Source organism: Passer montanus, unplaced genomic scaffold, assembly GCF_014805655.1.
Source record: "Passer montanus isolate IOZ18808 unplaced genomic scaffold, ASM1480565v1 scaffold16, whole genome shotgun sequence".
Lineage (NCBI taxonomy): Eukaryota > Metazoa > Chordata > Aves > Passeriformes > Passeridae > Passer > Passer montanus.
In genome coordinates, this window is record NW_024363160.1 from 11,992,314 (window position 1) to 12,011,561 (window position 19,248).

The window sequence follows — 19,248 nt, forward strand, 5'->3', positions numbered from 1 at the left end:
ACTGCTGATAGAAGCATTTCCAGACATTTTCTTTTCCTGTTAGTCACCACTTAGCATCCAGAGATACTTTTAGGGGTGGTTTCTCTGTCTCCTCAGGCTTTCAAGACTCTGTTTCTCAAGCTTCAAAGTAATAGAAAGATTGATTTGATTATGGTTTTGCACTGTTTCAGTAGGTGATTATAGTGATTCAATATTCCCCATGCTTTCATAAAAACTATAAACAAGCTTTCAGATTAAAATTTCAGATGTTGTGCATACTTTGCATAGATTTCAATTATTTTATTTAATTTTTCAAGAGATTTGATGACACAAATCTAGATTTTTACAGAATTATGTATCATCCCATGATTTTAACACATAGGCATGTGATTTTTAAACAAATAATCTTTTAAATTCCTAGGGACAGCTTCTCGAAGTTTCTTCAGACCAAGGCAAAGTTCTTAAATTCTCCAAGTGGGCAGTTCAAGATTCCTTCAGGATTCAAAGCTGTATGAAACTCCACAGATCTGTGCTAACCCTTATGTAGTGGATGGTCCCTATGAGACAGAATTTGGCTGTGCACTCCCCTAATCCGTGCCACGGAAGGCACAGGCGGGCCTTGAAAGCAGGAAGCAATGGCTGGGTCTCTGATGCTGTTTTGCCTTTTCAGACTCTTTCTCTGAGGGTAGGATAGACACAGGAGTAGGTTCTGCTGGAAGATAATGCTCAGCTTGATCTTATTTTGAAATTAAGAGTTTTAAGAAGGATGAGTGACTCTACACCTCCAGTAGCACCTCCACAGACTCACATCAATGAAAATCATGCACAAGACTTTGGGCATTTATTGTGGTATAAATTGGCACCAGTTCAAGAAACATAAACCTTTATAATGTTATAACATTTCTTCTGAAAATTTAAACATAATATTCTCAGACTTTTCTTCCCAAAAAGCAATACTTTATTGTCTATCATTAAAAAGTATCTTCTTACATATCCCTAGGTCGCTCTGAATAGCATGATAGAATAAACAGCTTTAGCCCTGAATGCTTTGGGCCCAGTGTTATTTATAGTAACAACATTAGCAATACCAGTTATTTTTATTGTTATTAATGTGACTTACATGCTACTGTATTGTGATCATGGGAAATAGTACTGTGATATTGAGGAAGTGCAAGCTGCTTTCAATCAATGATTGCCAGCCTACAAACAGCAAGTTCAGCACTGCAGACACCCTCCAGCTCACAAGGCTTACTTCCCTGCTTATCTGGGGCTTGGTATCTATTTGTTAGTTGCATGATGAACCCTGTCTTTGAACTTTACATGATACATTACGAGTAATGAAGTCAAGTTTATTATTTGGGGCTTGGTATCTATTTGTTAGTTGCATGATGAACCCTGTCTGAACTTTACATGATACATTATGAGTAATGAAGTCAAGTTTACAAGAGGAAACAGTAGGGAAGGCACCATGGTTTTTGGCACCATTTTTCTTCCTTCTTCCTGAATTTCCTACAGAGATCCCCACAACAGGAATATTATCAGCTCAACAGACTCTTTAGAGAAGGTGCCTTCTAGCATCCCAGTTCCTTCAGTGTACAGCACGAGCCTGTTTCTAGTAGGGAGATATTGAGCCTGAGTACTGGCAGAATACAAGCTAAGCAAACCAGATCTCAGGAAAGGTGAAACTCATTCCAAAGGTGAAGCTTTTCTATTCACCAAGTAGAAAGGATTTTTCCCTATTTCCTGCTGGTGGATGAAGGAGGAATAAAGTTCTTGAGAACTCAGGAAACCTAAGAAAAGCCAGTACATGAGAAGAGTTTGACTGTATGGAAAATAGTCATGCTACCCCTGGGAATTTATTTTTTTTTTCATGAACAGTGAGTGAGATACAGTGTGTTGGAAGAAGGAATAATCTGGTCAGGGGAAGAATCTGAGACAAAATGAGCATTACATGACAGTTTTCCCTGGCCTGACCTGAGTGATCAGGGGTTTCTGTGAATCATTAAACTCAATTAATGCACCTTCAGGAAATTCACTTTCACTTAATCCAAAATCAAGCAGGAGAATTGCTTCTAATGGTGCAATAAATAAATATCTGCCTTTTAAAAGAGCATAACCACACAGCTCACATTTTCTCTCTGCTCAGAGTGCTCTAGCTGTCAATACAACTTGCACAACCTAGGATTCTTGACAGAAAGAAGTGGTTTGCTACAGTAATGCTCTAAGGAAAGTGTACTACTCATTCCCTATATGACCATTGAAGTGATCCCTTGGAATGCCATGGTGCTTTGCTTTGGTGTTCTCAAAAGGAAATTTATCATATTTTGAGCTGTCAGTCCTGCAAGGTTTACCAGGAGATGGAAGCTTAAATTTCTTCTTCCATCTTCATATTAAGATGTCTATGTTCCTGCCACAGTTTTGTCAGTTTCCATTATCTCATGTGACAGCTAGCAAGGAATTCAGCCTCAAATAATAACTTCATGAACAGGCCTGTTGCAGATGAAGCTGCAGGTAGTTGAGCTCATTCTCACATGACATGTACTTGCATGACATGTGTGTGTATGTTGTCTCTTTGGTGTCTGGTGAAAATTTGTTTTCTCTGCTAACATCTTCAGATCTTACACTAAGGAAATCTCCTAGATCAGGGCAACATCAATACAGATATTGTCAGCATAAAAAACAGGCCTGTTGCAGATGAAGCTGCAGGTAGTTGAGCTCATTCTCACATGACATGTACTTGCATGACATGTGTGTGTATGTTGTCTCTTTGGTGTCTGGTGAAAATTTGCTTTTCTGCTAACATCTGCAGATCTTACACTGAGGAAATCTCCCAGATCAGGGCAACCTCAATACAGATATTGTCAGCATAAAGTCATTTTATAAAGACAGTACCAGGTCAGAGTCCTGCCCTCAGTTATACGAAAAACATTTTCTGAATGTTGACACAAACAGAACTTGAATTTTGGAAGAGTTGTCACTGTGCTTGACTTTAGCCATAGTCTTTGTAGCCTCCCACAAGAAAGCTGAAATAACCAGTAGTGAGGACTACTCCTGATCTTATATGGCTATAAAAAATATATCCTCTTCAACCTAGATGGAAATTGTGTGTTATTCTACTTATTTGTTATTGAATTACATATTGGAATTACATAAAAAACATGAAAACATGAACAGTTTACTGAAAACCTTAAATCATTGTCTCGTCAAAATTTGCCATATAAAATAATAAAAACTCTTTCCCTAGCTGCATTAATTCTTGTGCTATTTTCACTTATACTACTTAAACCAATATTTTACAAAAAAAGTTTTCTAGTTCCTAGATCAGCAAGCTATAAATAAACATCCTCACTCAACAATCAGGTAAGACAAGATAGATGGCTACAAGGATCTAATATTCCTGATACAAACTATTATGCAATATTGCAAAAAAACACCCCTTTCATTAGCTTTTATGTCCTTAAATTCCTGCTTCTGTTGATGCATTTAGTAACCTGGAGAACATGGTGTTTTCCCAAAAAGCAATGTTGTTTCCATGAAAAAAAATATTGGATTGGAAGGAGTTTTAAGTATTTTTTTTTAAACTGCTTTGCAAATTCTTTGCACAACAAACCTCGCCAATATGTAAACAGGGCTCTAGCTACTGTGTTTGTCCACAGCTAGAGCTACAGATGAACACAGTGTAGTTGTGTGATGACAGGAACAGCTGACTCATTAGTAGAGAGCAGTGAAAGGTAATTAACCCTGGGAAAAGTACAGCTGCCATGCGAGCTGTTCCTTTCTGTAGGATCTGATTAGAAATTAGTGTTAAACCACTGATTCTTTAAAAAAATGTCATTGATAATTCACTTTCTCTCTCAGGTGTAGCCCCTGAAAGGGGCCTAGGATAGAACGAGTGTACAAAAGATCTCCTATCTAAAAAGGTCTTCTCTGAAAGAAGTGCCCACCTGTTTGGCTGCTTCTGGACTTTTCTTAACCATGAATACTGTCCCAGTTTTCAATGTTTTGAGGACAGACTCCAAGTACATGGGCAGTGCAGAGAATGCACTGTCAAAATGATTTAAGGTTGTTGGTTGCCATAATGGAGTCTTTAGTTAGGCTGATTATTTAAAAGTTACAGCTACAACTACTTGTGTCAGGATACAGTTCTGATGCAAAGTGATCAGACCTCTTCAAAAGAAAGCAAAAATCTGTCTCCTGAATAGGTAAGTACAGCATATGAAAATAAAAAGAGAAAAAAAAGGATTATGCCCAGAGCACAAAAACCACCCCTCAGCCCGACCCTTTTCCTGCACACACTTTGTTGTTTGTGGTTCCAACTCAGGATACAGAGCCCATGATTTAGTCAGACCCCAAACAACAAACATACTATTACACAGATATGCAGACACCTGATTAAGGCCTACTTAGTAAGAATGAAATAATTATCACCTAAAATAACAAAATTTCATTTAGTGTGCTCTTGGAATTTCTAAACTGCTGTTTATTATTTACTGTGCCATATGCAAAATAGTTTCGATCACCTTACTTTGTCAGACCTTCTGACCAGGAGTTTGTATTTGTAAACCTCTGTGATTAACACCGAGTGTATGTGAGTATTTCACCCGCAGATAGCTTGTAGTGTTGAGGTCCACCAGAGTGTCCTGGCTGTTTTCAATGCAGCAGATTCCTTACACTAGGGAATCTGAAGAGTAACTGAGCTTTAAGTGACAAAGTTTGTAAGGCATCTCTCCACAGGATGATTTTTTCATCTTGCTGTAGTCCAGTTTGCTACAATAGAATTATTACTATTATTTTTCCAATATAAAATAGTACTATAATTAGTACTGATATGTATTAGTACTACAAATATTACTGATATATTCTTGTAGCGTTATTCTTAATTCAGTATTGTTTAGTGGTATTCCCAGGTCATTTCTTATCACACATTGAAGAGGTTCACATTGAAAGAAGAAACTTTCCTCTTTCAAAGTTTTTTAAATTAAACATGTGCTTGTTGTGTGAGATATTTGAACTTAATGTTACCACAAACATATCAAGAAATTTGTATACACAGAAATATATATGTTTATACTCACACACACATACATAGTCATATGCACTCATAAGTAAATATATATATACTTATATATACACCTTATTGACACTTTCAGCAATGAACGCAAAAATATTCAAAGGAAAATAGTAAAAGATATTTTCTCTGAGAATGTTTCTCTGTACAGGAAAAGAAACAGATTTGTATGATAGGGGTCTGATGTGTAAAGATTACAGTTATATCCAGATTGCCTAAGATATTAGGAGAGAAGTGAAAGTAAATGTGTTTTAAATTATTTTGCTGTTCACCATATGTTTTTTAGTACCCATCCATCTTACAGTTGTCCTTTTATATTTCTTTTTTTTGTTGTTTGTTTAGTTTTCTGGTTTTGTTTTCTTGGGGGTTTTTTGGGTGGGTTTTTTTTTGTTGTTGTTGGTTTTTCTTTTTGGTTTTTTTTTCTTTTTTTTTTTTTTTTTTTAAAGCTTGCAGTGAAAGAGGAAACATTTCAGGTTGAGTTTCAGAGGAAGTTAAATGAGCAGGCTACTGAACTGATGAATCCATGATGATGAAAATAATATCTGCTACATTAAAGTATGTTTAGAAATGGACAAAAGCACTTTACAGCACTCTACGTTGTTATCCTCATTTAGCTGAAAGGTGAAAAGACTTGCTGAGGGGCGCAGAACAGATCAGTGGCAGAGGCAGGAAGAGAATTCCAGAATCCCTTTTTTCCAGTTATTTGCTCAATCATGGTGCCTTCTATTTATGCCTATGACAGAAGACAGGTGTCATTTTAGAAAATCATCTTTGTCTCACTTCAGAATCATAAAAGGCACTGAAAAGAAAATTTGAACCACAATTCCTGGTGACGCAGACCTCTTATCATAAGTCTGAATAAACTGAACTTGCTTGTCCTTGCCCCATTTACCCAATGCAAGCATATGATGAGCAAAACTCTTTGCATAACAAGTCTGTCCCAAGGAATATTTGACATGTTTTTGTATCTGACAAGTATTAGTCAATTTTTGCTTTGATTGTTTTATTATAAATAAATAATAAACTTATTTATTGATAATAATAAATATTTTTATTCTTGGAGGTTTTTTCCTGTGCTCTTCAACATGTCCCTAAGATCTTCAGGGCAGTGCAGTAGTGTAAGACAGCCCCCATTATCTTTAGCAGTTAGGGTCATTACAAGTCTTTTAAATGGTGGCAGACTGTACTTCACATGGCACTCTTGAAGTTAATGAACATATGTGATTTGCATGTTGAGGGAAGGCACACTTCTTCCCTTTGTGTGACTTTCCCTTTCCTGGGACATGCCTGTCATGCTTAATGAAGAGAACTTGTTCAAAAAGGGCAAGATGAGTGCTCGGGATAGCAGAGTGTTAGTTTTAGATTTCTTTTACTAAAAGCAGATTGTGTTTTTAGGTGTATTATTTGCTTTGTCCAGAATTGTGATATCCTAATTCCAACTATTAAAATATTTCTAAAAAAATATTTTTATTTTGGCTGGAACAGTCAGAAATCACAGGGAATTAATGGAGGAACTTAGATGAAGCCTGTGTTTGAGAAGTGACCACTTTTACTGAACCTAACCAGCTTCAGGACTTCTACAGTGTGCACCATAACAGCAACCCATAAAACTGCCCTTGAAACCCATCAATTCCTAACTAGCTGGAAAAATCAGGCGCAGTAGAAAGACTGTCACAGTGGCAGCCAAACAGCAGGTGTGCAGCAAACATCAAAACCAGACCAGGACCCTCCTGCCTCGGAAGAGGGCGGTAACAGAGCAATTAAACCCACACAATTTCGCTGATCTTGGTTGTGCTGATCTGTGTGCTCAGGCATCTCCTGTTGGCCTCCATCCTGCAGCTACTGGGCAGCTCTTCCATGGGCAGAGCGGGGCCATCTCTCGCTGAAGGTGGCAGTGGTCCCCCCACACAGCACCTCACAACAGAGATGACTCCACGCAGGGAAAGTCATCCTGGCTGGAAAAGAGTAAACATGTTTCAGAAGAAAGCAAACCCTGTGTTCCAGAGTCAACGATGCACACTCTTTGAACTTTCTTTTAAAATTACTCTGAAATCATAAGGTTGTTATGGAGTGGTTTTACTCAAAATAATTCATATCATTGTAACACAAGCCTTGAAGTTAAGTGGCTACTTTAATGAAACATAGTTGCCATAGTTACTGTCAGCGAGCAGAGAATAACTTTTAGTTCTTTTGAAGCTATAAATTAGTTTAAGAAGAGGAAAAGGAATAAACAAGCATGCAAAAGTTTATTATTCAGTGTTTCATGCCTGATCAACTCTTAAAAAGGAAAACTCTCCCTAGACTAGAACATTAACTTTTTCTAGCCGAAATCTATAATTGCCCATCAACAAACACAAAATTACTTTTCAACTCTCCACTATGTCTGTTTTCATGTTTCCCCCCATTTTTTTCTCCTGAAGAAACTGTTTTACAAAGTTCTGCTTGCAGAATTTTGTTAATAACTGTCATTTTACAGCATCTAAATTACTATAAAAATAATGTTCTAAAGGCAATAATGTATTGCTTAACACAACTCATGAAATCTATGGTCTAGCTCTATTATTCATTATAAACACTGTCTTAAAGCTGATGAGAGGGAAATGAGAATTTATCATGCTGAAGATGTCTTCTAGGACCAGCTTCATTGTTTTTCAGTTTAGCATCGAGATGTGCTCTATCCCTGAAGTGTTAATGGAGGTCACTGCTGTTGCTCTCCTTTACTGTGTCGAGGCAAAAGAGTTCCTACATAGTTGACTATTGAGAAACAAAATGATGTTCTTTCCAGTATATCACCTTCAGCTTATGAGCCTCTAGAGCAGTCGTGATTAACAGGACTTTTACAAAGTTTCTGTGTAGTTACAAGGACAGCTTCAATCTTCTGTCATTTTTTTGCATTAGCTATGATTATGCTTTTACCACCAAAATGCATTTATTCTAAAGGTAACAATACCGACTCAGAGAATAGCTTATGTTTCATCTATATTTATCAGCACTCACTGTACATTTGTGTCTTCATTACCAGGAAATATTAAGGGACATTGTGCCATCTATTCCTGTTTACAGTTTATTATGCAGAGATAGGAAACACTTAGCATGTAAAATGAATGTAGAAATTATTCCTGGATAGAAACACGGACATTTCCCACTCGTTGGCTCTTTCTCCTCCATCACCGGATCAGAGTGTAATTGTCAGTAATCAGGCCTGCTTGCTGCTGATAAAACCACTCTGAATGCTAGCAGCCTTCTTTGTGTGATGACTCAATTATTCCAGAAGTGCCTCATCAAATCTGCCCCATCAGCTGGGCTAATAAATAAGGAGAAGAAACTGGCCCCCCAAAGCAAATTATAAATCCATTTGCATTAACCATTTCGCTGGTCCATGATCTAGGCAGAAATAAGCATGGCAGATTGCGTTAAGCTTATTTGAATATGTTTATAATGTTTACAGCTTGCAACCTTTTTTTTTTTTTTCACAAGGTGTTGGAATTATCGGTCATGAATAGCATCTAAATGCAGTTATGTTAATTACAGCAAAGCCTCCGGCATCTTTGAGGGACAGTTAGTTGCTTAAATCAGGTGAAAGTTAAACTCCTCTGCTAGGTGAAATATGATCTTGGCTTTGGAGTTACTGCTGTTTAAAAGAGAGAATAAGTGGAAGTGAAGTTTTTTAGAGGTATTAGAAGGGCAGCTGCCTGGGTTACCAGCTGGTCCACACTGCTACCATGACCTTCTGTTCATCTCAGGCTAGAACAAAATAAGATAAAGTTTAGCATTAAAGCTAAGAAAGAAAATGCGGATATTGAAACAGCAATAATTCTGCTTCCTGTGTACTTTGTACTGAATAAAAAAAGTGCAAAGACGAGTGCTCTGCCACAAGGAAACTCCTTTCTGAAGCTCAAATTATGCACAAAAAAAAGATGTTTCCAAGTAGAGTCCTGCAGATTTCTTGCAGGGAGGGTGTAGGCCAAATTAAATTCAGTGACTCATGAGCTGAACATTTTATATGTACTTCAGGATCTCCCTGAAGCTTGTGCAGAACTTAATGTGTAAAGTCACAGACTTCAGACTGTGCAGGATAAAGATCTGACTGAAGTCCAGAGTTATCTTTATTTGTAATGGTATCTGTCTTTCATGTGTTATTTTCTCAAATACTATATATGCTACATTATTTTGTCTTGGGAAAAAGAATTCACTGTCACTGTAGAACCACAAGAAATGTTCAGGGGTCATAATGGTGAGTGCATTGGATTTTGTTTCCTTAGATATTACTTATATTCAGAGTTAACAAATCCTAAACTGAAGCCATTATGCATTCCCACATTTGCAGTAGATCAACCAGGGATGTGGTAAATGACAGAAAATCAAATTAACCTGTTGGAAATGGAAGGTATTATGCTTAAAAAAGTTTTTTTGATCTTTCACAAATACAGTAGAGATTTGAGTATTGAAATTATGATAGAGAAAACAACTTGGGACTGCTGCTGAGATAATTTTGTGGTGGTACAATATGTGTTTTCTGATTTTAAAATCCTCAGGAGCTCTGGTAATCTGACCTGAATGTGTGGACTTTTACCCACAGATGATGGGTCAACAAAAATAGCTGTTTGAAGGGATTTGTCACCAACATCTGATGTAGAGGATCAGGACCTAAACTGTCATTCACATCAGTATCCTGGTATGACTCATGGATCTCAGTAGGATGGCACTTCAGAGTCAGTACAAAATCATGTTCACTGGAAATGGCTATAAACCAAGGAATGAATTGCAAAGGCTCCAGGTGACTTCACTGAACAATTACACTGACAAATCAAGCAACTCATATATTCCATCTTTGTGGGTTTATAAACTTTATTATTCTAGTTGAATTGAGATGATGGTTGAAAAAGGTGAAAGTTTTCTTTATAGTCAAGCAGGCTTCATCTTCTAGAATTAAAAATGCTGTTCAGACACATAGACAGTTGAAGTGAAAGAATAATTTACTGTCTGTAAATTGCTTTGAATTCTTGATTAAAATAAGAGAAAGGAGTTAATGCAAGCTGTGAATGGATTGGGCCAAATGAAGATACATGTGGACCCGAGGGGAGTGACCCCACCAAGGAACCTTGATTGACAAATAAATAAGTTAGCTCTGCCTCATTTCCATCAACAATGATTTTATCATCAAAGCCATCAACAACCTGGTTAGATGTACCTTCTGGGCTCTTGAGGCTGAGATCTTATTTTCTCCAGTTGGTATTGCAGATTTCTACACTTCTTGCAATACCTCCAAATTTGGCCCATTATCAATTTTATAACTCATAAAACTTACTAAATAGATTCAGTATAAGGCCTTGATATTCCTGTGAAATCCACACCAAGCCTTTTTTTCTACTGGAACTATCAGATCCCAACAATTATATTTGAAATATAACTTACTTCTTGGAGTGAGGACAGGGGTGACACACAGTGTATATTACATTAAGGGTATGTCACATCCCATGACACAGCATAATCCTGCAGACCCTCTTTGCAGCATGACAGATGCATGACATTGTGTTGGACTTTTTATGGGGCACCCTATCTTCAAATGTGGGTACTCACCCACGAATCAGCTGAATGGCAGCCAGCACCCTATAATGTGAAAGAAATCAAACCCAGCACATTTAAACTTACCAACTACCAACAACTTCTGTTGTGTTTAAACACAGCAGAAGGGTGCAGGTTTTTGTGTTTTGCCGCTGTTGCACTTAGTTCCTCAGTACAATTTTAAAACCTGCCCCTCAGACCCATCCCAGTCCCAACTCCTTTTCTTATAAAGAGGATTTTTCATTATACTATCTTATTATGTACAGCTAAATGTGGAAAGTTTAGTATGTTTTTCCTTGTCCTTTGTGCACTTTTCCAAGTGGATCTCAGCTGTGCTGTCTTAGCTCTCTGTCCCTCAGGATGAGAGAGACAGCAGATGGGGTTAGGGCAGAGGGCTGATGCTTCTGACAGCAAACGGCCTGGTTGTTGAGTGGAAGCTGTGAGCGTCAGGAAGCTCCTTTTCCCCAGAGAACCAACTAACCACTGAAGAAAGTTGAAAATGAGCCCTTTGAGAAACGCTATTAAAAGTAGTAAAAAATTGCAATTGTGCAGATGATGTGCTGCTGTGTGGTTATTCGGATGCTAATGAGTTTGACATCAGGGAACTCAAAGGGTTTGCAGCTACTCCCTTATGTGATTTAGTTTTTTATTGGCAATCTTTGAGAAAATAAAAGAAAAATATATTGTTAATAAATACTTAAGCTGCTAGAATTTGTAGAGAAAAAAAATTGCTAGTTTTAAGTCTTTGGAAAGCTTTGCTCACCATTTTAGTTATTTTCAGAGGTCTTTTGTTTTAGGTTAGTGTGTTTTGAACAAAGAGGAAGAGGAAGGTAGAAAGCTTTGAGAGTTCTTTTGTGGTTTTGGGTTTTTTTAATGCATGTTGAAATAAAATAACAGGAAAATGGGGCTTTGAGGATAAGTAGCATCTCTTTCTAGTAAAAAAAAGTTTAAAAAAAGATTTAAAAATCCTTCTGGTATTGGGATGTTTGCTTTGGATTTTCTCCCTTCTTTATCATCTTACATCTGTTGCCTGTTTCATTATTTGATCAAAATGTACTGATTATAATTAAAAGTACTTGATGGGATGAAACCAGCATCCTATCTATTGGGACATAAGCAGAAATTAGTCACCCAAGAAACTCAAACTTCCCTTAGAATCTATTTAGAATGAGCCTTTGCAATTTCAGAAATGTAGCATTCAAAATTTTGTTGAAAAAGACATTATCAGATATAATTAAAAGGACAGCTAAAGTTCTGAATGTTCATTTGCAAACTTTGTCATAGTTGGAATATCTTCAATGAATAGATCTATTTTACTAAATACACTTGATGATATGTGAAACAGACCTTGGAAGTTGCAACTGATAGCAAAATTTTAATGTTTTGGTCACTAGTATTAGGAGCAACCCCTAAATAAAACTTGTCCTTAATAACTGCCCATTGTCAGATTCTTCCAGGTTGCAGGTGCCTAGAACTTTAAGTGTTAGGAGGGTTTGGGCATTCAGTATTTCTGAAAATATGGATCTCTGTGCTGTAAACTTCTGCAGCTCTACTTCCCTCCCTGTCGCTGTTGATTTAGCATAAAGTCCCTCACAGAGAGGAATAAAAATTGAGCATGGAGAAATGTCAAAGATTTCCTTAATTTGGCTTAAGCTGAGAACATTTGCAGCCTGCCAAACTTTAAATTTTAATATTTGAAGTTAGAAAAAAATAAAATGGAGGGGTTTTCTTCTGCTTTTAAAATATTTCAGAATGCTTTTCATTTATTTTACATCATGAACTGAGCCATCCCACTCAGTCAAAGGGGTTCTGATGCAATTAAAACATTTGACTAAGGATTTCTACATATAGAAATTGTAGATTTTTGTCCACACAAGACAAAAAACTTTTCTTAGAGCAGGTCTATTTAATAAGCTATCAGAAGGCATTAATGATGTAAAGAAACTACTATAAGAAAAGAAAAAAAACCTATTCTTTATGACTTTTAGAAGCACCACTGATGCCTCTACACCCTCTCTTCGTAAAACCGCTGAAGAAAATATTGCACCTGGATTATTTACCCATTTGATTTAAAGAGTATCTTGTTTCATCTGTGTTTTATTTAGTATAGCTCTTTTTTTGTTTTGTTGTTTTTGTTTCTTTGTCTGTTTTTTCCAGAGAATGAATTTGAGGATTATCTGTTAAATCAGGCAAGGCATCTTGGGCTGTGTGACAAATTTGGTCCTTTGGAATCTGCACGTATTTTCACCTGGAAACACGCAAAGGTGGGATAATTTATTTACAAAAATTAATTGGAGTAGAAATATGGCTATATATTAGTAATAGAATACTATGTGGTTTCATATGTCATGCCTCTTGTACTTTTCATGCATAATATCTGCTGTTTTGAGAAAGTCTTCAACAGTCAGGTGTAGCAGTACTAAACAGTAGAAGAGATGAGAAATTTTATAAATACATAGAAATTGTAGTTCTTAAGTTTGTGAATTACACTCTTTTAGCCGTGCATATTGTCAGTAACACAAGTATCTTTGAATCTATATGACCCCAGGAATGAGAATATATTTCACAGTGCACTGCTTAAATTTAAAATTATTAATTCATAACTTATTGGTGATTTTTATACATATATGTATAAGGTTTGGGACTTTTTTAACTATATAGCAGTTGGGTGGTGTAAAACTTTAGTGTATTTAAAAAGATCTCAAAGAATCAAAGCTTTAATTTTACTGACTCTTTCTGTTACAAAATTATGCTTAATATATACTAGCACAGGAAATAGTGACAAGACCTTTAACTACAGAAAAAATAATAATCTAGGAAGAAAAGCCTCCAGAAAATAGCCTGGGTTGAACTTCATTTCAGCTGATTATGTTATATATTTTTTTCTCTGAATTTAAAAACTAGCAGTTGCCCCTTAATTTCATGAAGCTGTGACTCTGCCCTCTAAAGCCTTGGTAAAGAAGACTAATAGAAATACTTGGCACATGTTGGTTACCTAAGGGAATAATAGAACTATTTGCTGTAGTCGTTTGGCAAAAGGACATAAACATATGGCTTTGGTTTATATTCAGCACTGCCAGTTGTGCAAAGTTGCATGGATGAAGTATACAACAGCAGTGACAACTCCGAAATCAGAAGTGAGAATCAAAATAAATCATCCTCATTACAAAGCTATTCAAGCTTGCCTCTGTTCGAAGGTTTATTTTGTCTCTGCATATTTTCAAGTAGTCAATCCAATAAAAATATCTACTTCTCAAAAATGGGTACACCATTCAATCACACTATAAAATGCCAAATTAAATTGTTGATTATTTATATTTGTTATAAACATGCTTTAAAGTTTGCATTTAGTAAGTGTACTTATGTTAATTCCCAAGAAATTCATAGAGCTGAACCGATTATTTCCATGTCATTTAACTTTTTCCTACAGAAATCAGGCACAGCATTGAGAAAACTAAAGCAAAATTTTCAAAAATAAAGATGCGATGTCTCCTTGGCTAAGAATAGTCAAAATCACTAAAAAAGGCATATTTTTAATGATAATCTTTAGGAACATATTTCTAAATATTTTTCCTTTCTGGTCATCAACCTATTATTAAAAAAAAAAAAGAAAGAAAAAGAAGAGCAAGAAACTTTAACTACATTACAAGAAGTGTTCCTAAAAGATATTGTACTTGGATTTTGGATTATTTTTATGGCCAGCAATCAAAATACATAACTTTGTCTAGAAGCTGTTGTTTGTGTTCTCAGCATTTCTTTCTCTCACTATACTTCGCACCATCAGTGTGAGATTAGTACTTCATATTAAAAATGTTATTGTAGACTGAGAGATAGATTCAGTCAGCACACATATACACTATAGACAAATAGTGATCTACTCTTCTGGGCAGGCTATAAGAAATTTTCCTTTCAGATTCATTTTTTTTTTCTTCTCTATAACTTTATTCTCTCTTTATGTGATAAAACCTTACATGAGTTAGTGAAATGAAATATCAAAATATGAATATCAAAACCACTGAAAATCTTGATCTGAGGGTATCATTTACTGTAGGGAGAAGTACACAGAGTGTTATGTCACCTTGGGACACAGTATAGCACATTCCTGTTCATTGTCCTTAGCAGAATCTGACTTCAGCTTTGAAGTTTGTGGCTTGTGTTGGAGGCTTGAGAATGGATTTTTGTGCTTTAAAACTCAGTGAGTTTTTTCCTTCTGACTGAGTTCATGAAGTTTGTGACAGATATAGCTCTTATCTCAATACTAACTTCAGTAATTCACAAATTAAAAAGAGAAAAGTTATTTTTTTTCAGACCTCTCAAAATTAGGCGAGTTTGTCCTAGTGAAATGATTCCAAAATTTAATTTTGAAAATCAGGTATAGCTTTAAGTCAGAAACTTATAGTGCAATGATAAAGCTTACGCTCTTTAGATAAGCTGGGGATTTCTATTCCTCAAGCTAGTTATGCAAAAGGAAACAGAATGACACTACAGCAGTGTGAAACCCACTCCAGGAAAGCCATGCTTGTGTTTACAAGATTACAATGGAAATTACAAAGTGCATAGCTCTTACATGAGCTCTTTCCAGGAGATGCATTTCACTTTTACCTATGTCAGCAGCTCTGGCTTCCCTAAGCCATAGTTCATTTCACAGTAATGTGCTGTAAAACTTTCCTATCCAGATAGTAGTGTCAATTTAGTTTCTGAAATTCAAATTTAAAAATGTGAAAGTAAACTGAAATAGTTGCTATTATTATTGTTGTCATTATTATAATTTATTGCACATGCCCTATTTTCAGCTGTTAGTCATATTCTTGGATCCCATTATAACATCAGTACATGCACATGTGCACAGACAGACTCCAGGCACACAAAAAAACAAACTCAGAGCCAAATCCTGATTCTCTCACTCAGGGAAGTATTTCCAGGTGCTGCTCTCGAGTCTGTTAACTGCAGTGGGATGGTACAAACAAAAGAAGTACCATTTGGTTCCTGCAAGCCAGGAACTCTGAAATAGTTTGCTCAGAAAGTATGATTGCTGCTATTGCGCCAGTGAATTAATCTGGAGAAACATGAATACCCAGTAGCAGTTAAATAGCAAATTATTACAGTTGCAGCCAAGCAGAATTTGGGGTATTGTCAGTGACTCCAGTCAGTTTTCTGTGATCTGGTTGTTGACTTACTCTTAAATCTCAGTCAACATTGAAGAAAAAGTAGGGGAAAGATCAGAATGAAATTCACAAAGTCAGGCAGAGGGCATTCATAAACCTCGGGGGATTTGTCAGAACAAGTTTTTAGAAAATAATTCAACATCAATATTTCAGTAAATTTTGAGATCACAGAAATAGAGTATAACTGAAGCAGAAAGCATTTATTTCTTAGCCTACTTGCTTAATGATTTGGGACTGCAGAGCTGCTGCACCTCTGTCCTTGTGTTTCTGACTGTATTTCCCACTAATTCCTTTAGAGTCCATTAGCTAGCTTCAACTAATTTTGAAAAGAAAATGTTTAGATGAGTTTAAAATCCATCAAATCAGATAATCTATATATAAAACACAAAGATTATGTGGACTTAGTTCCACTATTCAGTCGCCATTATTTTTATAAATCTTGCCCTTAAAAATTATGGGGCTATAACCCCCAATAAATTTTCCCTGGCAAACATTTCATTATCCCCATGGTCCCCATGGCTAAAAAAATTAGCAGTGAGATATTGTGTGAGGATTTTGTGCAGACATGACCATTCTATTTACCCCTTATGGATTCTTGACTCAAGACAACATATGTAGTGTGAGGGAGGGTGGCCATCCCCCAGCTTTGACAGCATGAAGCACCTTCCAGAATCCATCCAACCTTTACAGTCACAACAGTAATAATACATGTCTCAAATTAACACCTTCATAACAAGTACCTCTAAAAACGTTGGCTAGAATTTCTCAGAATTTAATACTTTTGTTGTTTCATGGGTGATTTGAAAGTTTGAATGCTTCTTGCTGACCATCTTTTGATGTAATTTAAGGTAAAATTATCACTATTGTAGATGAAAAACAGAAGTGAGACACTTCATTCACTTTGTACCAGTATCAGACAGTCTCTAAAAGAACTACCAAACTCCAAAGATAGTACATTTAATTTTTGAGCAAGAGAAGGGTTTTTATTTTGCTGTCACAGTTTAGAGACTTCAGTTTTATTCAGGTACTTTCATATTTCAAGTTAATACATAGGACTATTTTGCAAGTTAAGGTGTCTTTTGTGAAACACAGACATGATGTTTATTTTGATATGTGTATGCACCAGGCTAAACTGTCCTATAAATTATAGGTTTGAGTTGATAAAAAGATATCTCATAGTGTGAAACTTTACAAGGAAAGAAAATCAATTGAAAAATCACCTGCATTGATTTTATCATTGGTTTTCACTCTTTGTGCAGTTTTTAAATATTCATCACAGTGCAACCTGCTGTTTAGACCAAAGTAACTGCTGTTCAGTAGAAGCAGTGGGCACTTTTTGTTTCATAATTAAAAGAGCAGCACTGTGATTGGTGTGGTATTTATTATGAAATGATGACAAAGGAGTACCAGTGGTTTTAATAGTTTTAGCTTACAGGAGCTGTTGTTAATTTTGTCTGTAGAGTTGCAGGTGAAATAATGCACAGTGGATAAATAGTCTATATTGGTTTAACTGAACATAATATATAGTGTGTTCTGGAGTTGTTTGTCTCAATAGACTATAGTAATCAAAAGTAATGAACCTATTATGTGCAGGACCTTGGAGAGCATAGAATGGCAGTAAAAGTGTGGCACATAAAAGGTTTATTAAAGGAAATTAAAGTCCATCATTGCCACACCTGCTCCCCTATTATAAGTCTATGGCAGGTCAGTGCCTTCAATCACAACTCAGCATCAGAGAACAGAGCCATGTTTCCCATTACCATTGCAGTCACATTGCAAAAACTCGTTCTCCAGCTTTTAAGGATAGTAACAAGTAAAGGCTGCCATCAGCCCCACTACATAAACAGAAGCTCCTCATGTTTTTCCCTGCTAATAATCAATATCAGATGTAAATTTAAACAGAGAAAAGGTATAATTGTCTGGCTTTGATGTGCATTTCCATCAATTTATGTTTTCATTTCAGACATCACTAACCTGTGTTCTAGAATTAAACTTCTTCAAGTCTTTGAATACCTTTTTTAAATGTTTGTGTTCTCTCTTTCAAATAGGCATTTTGATTCCAACATCTGTTTATAATGTTCAAACATATATAAAAACAAATAAACCCCAGGAAATTAGAGAAATGCTTTTTATCCCCTAGAAAGGCTGACTTCACTCTTTTTATTTCTCAGGTCAATTTTGTCATATTCTGCAATGTTCTTTCAGATAAGACCTTCGAAACATCTCAGTAATCTGAGTCATATTGAGCTAAAAATAAAGCATACTCAGATCTTCAAACTCTATAAATGGAAAAAGGCACAAACAGGACTTCTTGCATCATTCCTCAGTTCAGGGCAGTTCAGCAGATCCTCAGAAAGAAAAAGTGAAATAATTGACAGGATCTTCTGTTGACATCAGTATTTATCTTGTGACATTTTCCAGGGAGAGATGCCTGGCAACTTCTGGTCTCCATATTTACCTGTCACCCAACACAGTTTCATAAATCAGACACTGGTGTCTGCAAACTGATCTGCAGAAGCCCATGGGAGTTGCTTTGTCTACAATATATTTATCATTACCATTTTACAAACAGGGAAGCTGAGTTTCAAGTCAAAGACAGATAGCAGGCTTCCTTCAGAGACTGAAGAAAAAACCCATACTTCCCAAAATTTTGCTTAAAAAAATTCCTGGTGATAGAGTCTTTCTTTATATAAAGTGTTACTTTTAGACAGGAGTTTGCCTCCCTGGACATGGTCAAAATTGCACTGTCGTGCTATCTGCTACATGTCACTGCAGTTCTCCACACCGCAACATGAAATCTTAATCCCTTTGAATTTCAGGGGTTTGCAATAAAATCCATGGATTGAAAGCCTACCCCTATAATTATGTGTCTGGGCCACATCCAAGACCAGAAGGTGCATATTTCCAGTTTGGGTTTAGATGTAGCCAAAAGTGTAATGATGGCAGCTGATCTTGAAAGGATTCTCTTATTTCAGTTAGAAAACTTATGACATCAGCTGACTTCTGGGGGTCTGAGCTTTTTGATTGTTTGGGTTTGGTATTATTTCGTGCAAAATACAAATCTGGACACTACATTCTCACAAAAATATCTTCTATAAATTCGTAACTCACTGTCTCTTCAAGCAAAACTTCTTAAAGAAATAGTTAGTTGATTAAGAGTTGAAGAATTTCAATGCTGTATATGTGTAGTTATGCGTTGTCAAGCAAGAAGGTTTCGTGTTTTAAGGATGAAGTTGTCAGAAATGGGGTTCCAACATAGCTATAGATCTATGCCTCAGTTACAATGAAAATGCAGGGTTCCTGTAGTCACGGCAGATTTCTGGGACCTTTTGTTTCAGGAGGTGGATGCTGAAAGCAGCACTCATGCAGCATTACTCTTTCTAACCTTATGCCTTCAGCTAACACCTGTAGACCTCATCATTAAACCTTACAGAGTCACTCATAACTATCACTTTATTAAACAAATCTGCA

The 19,248-nt window shown here is 36.2% G+C and overlaps 1 protein-coding gene across 2 annotated transcripts in view; it reads left to right on the forward strand.

Annotated features, from left to right (window-relative positions):
* Nucleotides 1–19,248, forward strand: part of ST18 (ST18 C2H2C-type zinc finger transcription factor) — a 168,524-nt gene that overhangs the window by 80,057 nt on the left and 69,219 nt on the right. For both annotated transcript variants that reach the window (XM_039703087.1, XM_039703086.1), the window contains exon 2: nucleotides 12,770–12,876. The gene's annotated coding sequence lies outside the window, so the exon portion shown is untranslated. The remainder of the gene's footprint in view (nucleotides 1–12,769; nucleotides 12,877–19,248) is intronic.